Source organism: Berghia stephanieae, chromosome 12, assembly GCF_034508935.2.
Source record: "Berghia stephanieae isolate SIO BIC M18660-M18661 chromosome 12, UCSD_Bste_1.3, whole genome shotgun sequence".
In the NCBI taxonomy this organism is placed as follows: domain Eukaryota; kingdom Metazoa; phylum Mollusca; class Gastropoda; order Nudibranchia; family Aeolidiidae; genus Berghia; species Berghia stephanieae.
Window position 1 is genome coordinate 5,336,039 of NC_088371.1, and position 9,703 is coordinate 5,345,741.

Consider the following 9,703-nt stretch of genomic DNA (forward strand, 5'->3'; position numbering starts at 1 on the left):
TGATGTTTATAGCGCTTTTTGGTTTTTTTAAAATTATTATTATTTTTTTTTTTTTATTATTATTATTTTATTATTATTATTTATTATTATTATTATTATTTTATTATTATTTTTATTAATTTTTTTTATTTTTTTTTATTATTATTTTTATTATTATTATTATTATTTTTATTATTTTTTTATCATCTTTTTTAAAATTTTTTATTTTTATTATTATTTTTTTATTTTTTTATTTTTTTTTTATTATTACTATATACACTACTCATCTTCATCTCCATCCCCCAATTTTTTATTATTATTATTTTTATTATTTTTTTATTTTTTTATTATTATTATTATTATTATTTTTATTATTTTATTATTTTTTTTTTTATTATTTATTTTTTTATATTATTATTATTTTATTTTTTTATTTTTTTATTATTAAATTTTTATTATTTTATTATTATTTTTTTTTTATTATTTTATTATTATTATTATTATATTATTAATTTATTATTTTTAAAATTATAAAAAAAAAATTAAATTTTTATTAAAAAAAAATTAATTTTAAAAATTAAATTTTATTATTTAATTACTACTATCATATCTTTTTAAACTTTCATCACCTTTCATATCTTCATTTTTATTATTATTTTTATTTTTTTTTTTATTATTATTTTTTTTTGTATTTTTCCATCATCATCTTCACCAATATTATTATTATTATTTATTATTATTTTTAAATTATTATTTTTATTTTTTTTTATTATTTTTTTTTTAAATTATTATTATCACAAAGCTGTTCAAAGCGCAACAGCGGAACACTTAACTTGAAGGACGAGACATAAAAAATGTGAGGCGATATTCCCAATATAATTTCGACAGGTTTAACGGTGTTAACGGGCTGGAAAAAAATTTTTTTACACCCGGGTACAATAAAGATATATTAAGTAAATAGTTTTTTTCCAAGGACTCATTGTCAATATCCAAAAAAAAAAAGAGAATTCAATGTGATAGCATCGCCCAAGTGTCGCGATGAAATTTGGCATTCAATGTTGATGTCACGCCCCCCGGAAAAAGGGGGCCCAATCTTGGTTCTAAAAAAAAAAAAAAAAAAAAAAAAATAAAAAAATTTACTTTTTATTTTTCATGCTGGCTTGAACTTTTCTTCCCCCTTTTTTTTTTTGGGCCCTTTTGGGCAAGAATGTGTCAAAGTCCCAAAAAATTGATCAAATTTTTGGGGGTTTTTCCCTTTGGAACGCTTTTTTACCCCCGCCGGGAAATAATTTTATACGGGGCCCGGGCCAAAGGGTTTCCCATAGTTTTTTTGCCCAGTTTACTAAGTTACCCTGCGTCAATGGAAAAGGAAAAGGAAAGTTACGACTGTTTTAAGAGTATTTCCCTTTCACAGTGTTTTGATGTTTTTGTTTATTATCTTAACAAAAGCCAATTTCCCCATTATCTCAAATCGTCTTTTTGTTTTGTGTTTATTCATCCCGGGTTTTGTTCAATTTAAAGGGGGAAACTCGAAAAAACCCCTCCATTTTTATCTGTTTTCGCATATTTAAAATTGAAGCTTAATTCAATTTTTTACATTTTATTTATTTTTTTCTTCGAGCTTCGGCCCGGGAACATTTACAAATTTTAAATTTTAAAACTTTAAAAAAATGAATAAATAATTTTAAAATGAAGTTGAAGGTAGGCTTAAATTTTAAAATTTTCAAAAACCGATCAAAAGATGTTCGGGTTTCCCCTTTTTCAACAAAACAGAAGATTGAAACACGGCCCGATGAATGAGATGATGAAAAAATGAAAAAAAACGTTTTTGTCAGCCCCAGTTATTATTATGCACAGTTTATAACGGTTTTTTTTTTCTGAAATGATATATTATCATCCGTTCAAAAAGAGATGCACGTGATAGGGCAGGTTTAAATCCCTACCATTTTTCTCCCCCTGTCATCACGATGGGGGGCCCTTTTTCTAAAATTTTTCGCTTGGATCTTTGGCAACCCGTCGTATTACTATTATTATTTTTCAAAAAAAGGGGGGTGCATGCATATCGTTAAATCGGGAATTTAGATTGGGGAAAAATTTGCGGGATCTTGGGTTGGACGTCATCCATAGTCTGGGGACGTAAAAGGGGAAAAGTTTTTTTGAGGGGAGGGAAATCTTGGGTTTGGGTTTTTGCGATGCGTTTCATGCATTCATAATGTTAAAAAGATGATAGTACTCTATTTAAATACTACTACTACTACCCATACTATACTACTACTTACTACTACTACTACTTTCTACTATTAAAAAACTATACTATTTTCTACTACTACTACTATTCTACTACTTTTAAATATACTACTATACTATTTTTTACTACTAAATACTAAAACTACTACTAAATAACCCTTTCTACTACGCTTAATTTCTAATACTACTACTACTAAAAACTATATTTAAATATACTACTACTACTATTACTACTACAAATACTACTTTTACTACTACTATACTAAATACTACTACTACTACTACTACTACAATAACTACTACTATATACTCTACTACTAATAAATACTACTACTATTAATACTAACTACTACTACTATATACTACTATACTACTAAATACTACATACTACTATACTACAACTAATACTACTACATACCACCAGCACATTAATTATGATGAAATAATTGCGCAGAAAAATATTTACATTTGTGCTCAACATTTGAAATGATATTAAAAGGGAAAGGAGAGACTTTTCAGCGATTTACTTTGGACCCACCACTATGACCCGGAAATTTAAATTTGGGAGCGATCAATATTCATGTTTTCGCCATCCCAGTCATCAATCACATGATTTGTTGCTGTCCAAGATTGGATGCTGTGTTAACAAATGTAAACACGCTGTTTTGTTTATGAAATTGTTCACATACTCATGTGTCAAGCTGAACAAAATGACAATCGTGATTCTATATATTTCAAATGTGTGAATACTTTTCACTTATGGGTCATTTTGAGCAATTTTGCAATTTGACCAATGACCTCGAGCACATGGAAATGTAATATAGATCATGCCCTTGGATTCAATATTCTGGTGTCACGTCGCCTAGCAACGGGGCCATGTGGTTCTAAACAAATAAATCAGACTTTTTTTCTTCATGCCCGGGTAGAACTTTTCATATGTCGTGTGAAACAGAATGTGTAAAGTCAAAAATGATCACATTTATAATGTTTTATTTTTCTCCTCTGGATACGCATTTATGCTCGTCGGAGAAATATTTCATAAGGGCATCCGCCATTGTTCCGATAGTTTAGGCCAGTTACTAAGTTACTATGCGTCATTAGGAAGGGAAATGACGTTACGACTGTTGAAGAGTATTTATTGCAGTCAATGTGGTACAGGCATAATCTTCTCCAAACCCCCAAAGGAACTTCAAAGTCATTTTTCTTTACCAGAAAGGTCTTGTTTACCATCAGATGGTCCCGACGTTTTCCCCCCTTTATCAACAAAACAAGATGGATGTGACACAAAAGGTGAATGGGGGCAACGGGAAACGTTAGGAATAAAAAGACACGAAAGACGAACCTGAGATCCTTTCATTCGTTCTTAGTATTTATTTATCATGCTTTATTGACAAAAGGAAAACCCGAAACGTCCACACCGCACCATCTGTTTTTGTAAGATAACTTGAAATTCTATTCTATCTTTCTATGTCAATGTATCCCACACAACAAGACTGATGATCACTGGTTTGTGCGGCTATGTGGTTTTAAGGTAAAACACTCGCTTTTTGGTGGAAAGTCTGTGATCGAGCCTCGCTCGGCGCATAGTTGAGTCATTGGTAAAAACTCTCTACTCCAATTTCACCCTACTCAGGTGTAAAATGAGTTCTGTCCGTCAACAGCGTTGTCTCTGTCGAAAAGATATAGTAATATCGCCAACAGGCGTCCGACTCGTTCTATATGTTACGTGGGTTTCTGTTGATCAGGGCCCTTTTTTAAAGCGTTTGAGCATTTCGTGGATTTGATGCGTTGTATAAAAGCTCAAGTTTTTTATTGAATTGACCCAAAATGAATTTCAAAATGGCACTTCTTGATATGTCTAGAAACGTTAAAAATGATTTTTTTAGCTCATTTCATGAGTTGTGCATTTTAATTGAAAAAAATTGAGCTTTTTTATATAGCGCAATATTCACTAAACGTGGTCGAAGCGCTTCGCAAGGGGTCACTGGCCAACAAGCACCTTAATATGAAACCTGTTAGGCGATATTACATTTTTTCGGACACAGACAAAAGTGTTTAAAGGCCCGGTTTCTCATTTTTCCCTGAGTACGGTGAGGGGAAAGTGAATAAAGAGCCTTTTCCAAGGGCTCAACTATGCGCTGAGCGAAGGAAGAAGAAGAAGAAGAAGAAGAGGAAGAAGAAGAAGAAAGAAGAAAAAGAAGGAAAAAAGAAGAAGAAGAAGAAGAAGAAGAAGAAGAAGAAGAAGAAGAAGAAGAAGAAGAAGAAGAAGACCCCTTTCCCAATCTGAAAGCGAGGAAAATACCACTAGACCACATAGCTGCGCGTTTAAGAAATATTCCATTTTTTCTCAACAAGAATCATGAAACCAGTCTTTCTTTCATATTTTATAAGTGGGTTGTACGTTTTCTTGTCTTGATCTGTCCAGGTATTGAGTAAAAGAAAAAATATTATGCATAGAATGTTATGATAAACGAGATAATTATCCCCCCTATTTAAATCTTTATTTTCATTATCCTGTGAAATAATTGCATTGTTCGTAGATTTAGCTAATCCGTCTATAATTTAAGAGTTGGGTGTAAAAAATGTGTGTGATTTGGCAAAAGCCGTCGGAGCTGGGTTTTGGATTCGAAGCGATTAAAGGTGAAAATCGTTATTCCAGATTCTTCTTTTGTTTTTTTTCCCTTCGTCCTATTTATTATCCACCCAACTGGATTCTCACGAAACGATTTGAAAATTGAAAACTTATAAATAATTTTATTTAGGGTGTTGTTTGTTGTCTTTTGTTGTTTTGTTTTGCTTTGTTTTTCTTTTGTTTTGTTTTGTTTGTTTGATTTTTTTTTTTTTTCTTTTGAGCTCTACGATATAAAATTTATGATATCTTGTAATTAAAAGGGATTTTGTCCGTTTTTACATTGTGCCCCTCCTCCCTTCAAATGGGAGTAATTCAGCCATAATTAAGATAATTATAAAATTTTGCATTTTATCACAAATTTGATGGCTCTATTTGTAAATATAATAATATTTGATTCGAATGTTTACGACATCCGACAGGTTTTGCCGATCACCTCACAAATAGATTACAGGGAAAATCTTTTATTATTTTTTTTGTTTCTCTTTTTCACTTTTTGTCTGACAAATCGACCTCAAAAAGTCATACATTCTTATCAAAATTTTACAGATAAGAGATCCAGGTTAACAGTAATATAACATGCAAAAACTCATAATAATATTATTCTATGCAAGGTGTAGAAAAAATGATTTAAATCACGGTACGTGTCGAATAAAATTGTTGGGTAAAATGATAAAATTAAGTAACTCAAGTCATATCTAACAATAATATCAAGCCTTCTTCTCCTTTTCCTCATTCTGCTCTTCTCTTCCTTTGCCCTCCTCCTCCTCCGCCTCCTCCTCTTCTCCCTCCTCCTCCTCCTCCTCTTCTTCCTCCTCCTCCTCCTCCTCCTTTTTCTTCTTCTTCTTTCTTCTTCTTCTTCTTTCTTTTTTCTCTTCTTCTTCTTTTCTTCTTATCTTCTTCTTTTCTTTTCTTCTTTCTTTTCTTCTTTTTTCTTCTCTTCTTCTTTTTTCTTTTCTTCTTCTTCTTCTTTTCTATCTTCTTCCCTTTTTTTCTTCTCCCCTCTCTCTTTCTCCCCTCTCTCTCTTCTCTCTCTCTCTTCACTCTCCTCTCTTTCTCTCTCCCCTTTTCTCTTACTCCCCCCCCCCCCCTCTCTCTCTCTCTTAAAACAATAGGCCCATACACTTATTATTATTTACTTTATTATTTTCTTTATTATTATTATTATTATTTTTATTTTTTTATTATTATTAATTATTAGTAGTAGTAGTAGTAGTAGTAGTAGAAATAGTGTTGTGTAGTAGTAGTAGTAGTAGTAGTTGTTTTGTAGTAGTAGTAGTAAAAGTAGTAGAAGTGTTGTTGTTGTTGTATAGTTTAATAGTAGTTTTGTAGAGTAGTAGTAGTAGTAGTATAGTAGTAGTAGTAGTAGTGTAGTGTAGTAGGGAGTAGGTGTTGTTGTTGTTGTTTTTGTAGTAAATATAGAGTATTATAGTAGTAGTAGAAAGTAGTAGTAGTAGTAGTAGTAGTAAGTGTGTAGTTGTAGTAGTAGTATGAATTTAGAGTAATATTAGTAGTAGTATAGTAGTGTAGTAGTAGTAGTAGTAGTAGTAGTAGTCGTGTAGTAGTAGTGTAGTAGTAGTGGTTGTAGTAGTGTAGTAGTAGTAGTAGTAGTGTAGTATAGTGTAGTTGTATTGTAGTAGTAGTAGTTGTGTATAGTGTAGTATGTAGTAGTAGTAGTAGTAGTAATAGTATATTAGTAGTCGTAGTAGTGTAGTAGTAGTGTAGTAGTAGTAGTAGTAGTAGTAGTAGTAGTAGTAGTAGTCGTCGTCGTAGTAGTAGCAATAGTACAACTGCTAAAGCTGGTAGTTTCTGTATCTGTATATTATGTTACTTCAGCCGATCTCAAAGATGAGCATTATGCTGAAGGTGGCCAGTATTCTCCGAAAACCAAAGCTTAAGAACCGAAATAATAGATTTTCAAGATTCACTTGTGGTGGCCGAGGTGAGGGTGTTAATTTAGAAGTACTATCATACTCATCAACAGCATCACTATCTATTAATGATAACCTACGCGACAGCTGCCATTATTCCAATGTTCGTCTCCCTTGTACCTTACGAACCTCCCAGTGTCGAACTCATCAAAATAATCAGTAGTTGTTATCAATAAAACATTATAAACTCCCTTTTGCGCTATCAGATTAAGGAGTCGAGAAGAGATTCGTTACACTTTCCGTAGCATGAAATTCACAGCAACAATAATTTGATCGCCACAAATTGTAATAGGCATCTTGTCTATCTAAAGAGAGAGATAGAGAGAGAGAGAGAGAGAGAGAGAGAGAGAGAGACAGAGAGAAAGAGAGACAGAGAGAAAAGACAAAAGGGGAGACAGAGAGAGAGGACACAGAGAGAGAGACCAAAAGAGAGAGAGGACAGAGAGAGACAGAGAGAGAGACAGAGAAAGAGACAGAGAAAAAGGGCAGAGAGAGAGGACAGAGAGAGAGACAGGAGAGGGAGGAAGAGAGGGGGGGGGCTTTGAAATTGGTGTTACGCCTTTAGTTAAATTTCACATCTTCCAACCCGGATATATCGTTCCAACACACGATTCTTTGTGTCACCGTATAGTCTGGTTGATATAATTTAGTGAGAACTAATCATTAAAAGGTTATCTAAAATCAATAACAAAGACCTGAGTGACGTCAATTTTGTTGCTTCTATAGATCAATATCCTCTAAATTTACTCAAAGCGATTTACAGTTTGCCCAAGTCACACCAACATGGACTTTACAAAAAAACTTTGTATCTTTTGACGACGAGACATCGATGCATTTTGGCCAGGAACGCTTTTAAAAAACTTGAGAAAATAATGTAGTGCAATATCCATCAAATGTGCTCAAAGGGCTTTACGAGTCTCTGGCCAACAACAAAATTTATTTAAAAGACGGACATGACGCCTGTCAGGCGAATTTTTTTCTTTTTGGCAGAGACAAGGTGTTAGCGGTCAGGTTAATTTAAAACTTCATCAAAGTGAGTTAATGGGGTAAGAGGCTTTTTCTAAGGGACTCAACTATGCGCCGCTCGAGAAAAACTCGAACCCGAAACCATCCTGAAGTTTAGATAGCCCTCTCTACGCTAGCCCTATCACAAATTTATATTTCCAACCAGATATAAGAGACCCAGCTACACAATCACTACGGTAGATATGGAGTAGAAAGGAAGAGGGGGGGGGGGGGGGGGAGGGCGGTCAAAAAAAAATCTCGAGTACTCCAGATATCGATCTCGGTGTCCTTTTCGTGTGAAGGGGGAGGGATCTACCGACTGAGCTAACGGGATACCCGATAAAAAGGGTGGGTTTATAATACGGTTAAATTTAGTTGATGTCAGTCCGCCCGGCAAGCAGCAGCTTGTTCTAAACAAAAAAAAATCTGTCCCTTTTTATTCTTCATGCTGGCTGGGAATTTTTATTAATTTGATCGAATGTATAAAAGTCAAAACTGATCAGATTTATAATGGTATTCCCTTTGAATACACTTTTAGGCTCGTCGGAAAAGTATTTCATAAGGGCGTCCGCAATTGATTCGATATTTTTAGAACAGTTGTTAATTACTATGTGTCTTTTCGAGGAATTTGACGCCACAACTGTTGAACCCTATTGAAACCATTAGCATCAGACATCGTCAGTCCGTCCGTCGCCTTCGTTAACTGAACCCCCCCCGGACTTACCAGTTTGACGTTATTTTTTAAGTTTGTGAAGCGCCCCAATGAGTTTTCGTTAGTAGAGCTCAAGGAAACAAGTGATCGATTCGTTGAATTATTGAACCAATTCAAGATTGTTTTCTTTGGCGGTAAAGACTTGTCTTTTACGTCGTTTCTTGGGGCAGTGTAAAGGGTCTTACTTCACGATGGCTGAGGCCGTCCACTGAAGTAACACCGAAAAAAGTCCCGAGCAGATGGTATCTACCTAATGGGGAGGAAGTCGGAAATGTATTTGAATGTGTCTAGGTTGAAAGTTAAAAGTAGTGAGGATATCTAACAATGTCCAACTTGTTTCTAGTTGGCCATCTTTTTGTCTACTAAAATTAAAAATGAAAACAGGAGGGAGATGGATGGATAGCAAAGACATAGATTGAGAAATGAAAGGAGTGAAAGGATTAGAGGAGGAGGGGGGGCGGGGGGAATGAGAAAATGAAAAGAAGATGAAAAAAATTGGGGTGGTGGTGGTGGTGGTGGTGGTGGATGTAGTAGTAGGGGTAGTTGTAGTGATATTAGTAGATGGGTAGTAGGTAGTACTTGTAGTAGTAGTGTAGAGTAGTGTAGGTAGTAGTAGTGTAGGGGTTTGTAGTTGTTTTGTTGTTGTTGTTTTTTGGTTGTATTTGTTTTTGTTTTTTTGTTGTTTTTGTTGTGTTTTGTTGGTTTTTTTTGTTGTTGTTGTTTTTGTTTTGGTTTTTGTTTTTGTTGTGTTGTTGTAGTTGTTGTTGTTGTTGTTGTTTTTTTTAGTTGTTTTTTTGTTTGTTGTTGTTGTTGTTGTGTTGTTGTTTTTTTTTGTTTTTTTTGTTTTGTTTTTTTTTTTGTTTTTGTTTTTTGTTGTTTTTTTTTGTTTTTTTTGTTGTTTTTGTTTTTTTTGTTTTGGGTTTTGTGTTGTTGTGTTGTTGTGTTGTTTTTGTTTTTTTTGTAGGTGTTGAGTTTTGTGTTTGTTGTTGTTGTTTTGTTGTGGTTTGTTTTTGTTTTTGTAGTTGTTGAGTTTTGTTTTGTTGTTTTGTTTTTTTGTTGTAGTTGTTGTTGTTGGGTTGTTGTTGTTTAGTTTTTGTGTTTGTTGTTTGTGGTTGTAGTTTGTATTTGTTGTTTGTTTGTTTTTGTTGTTTGTTTTGTTTTTGGGTTTTTGTTTTTTTTTTTGTTTTGTTTTTTTTATTG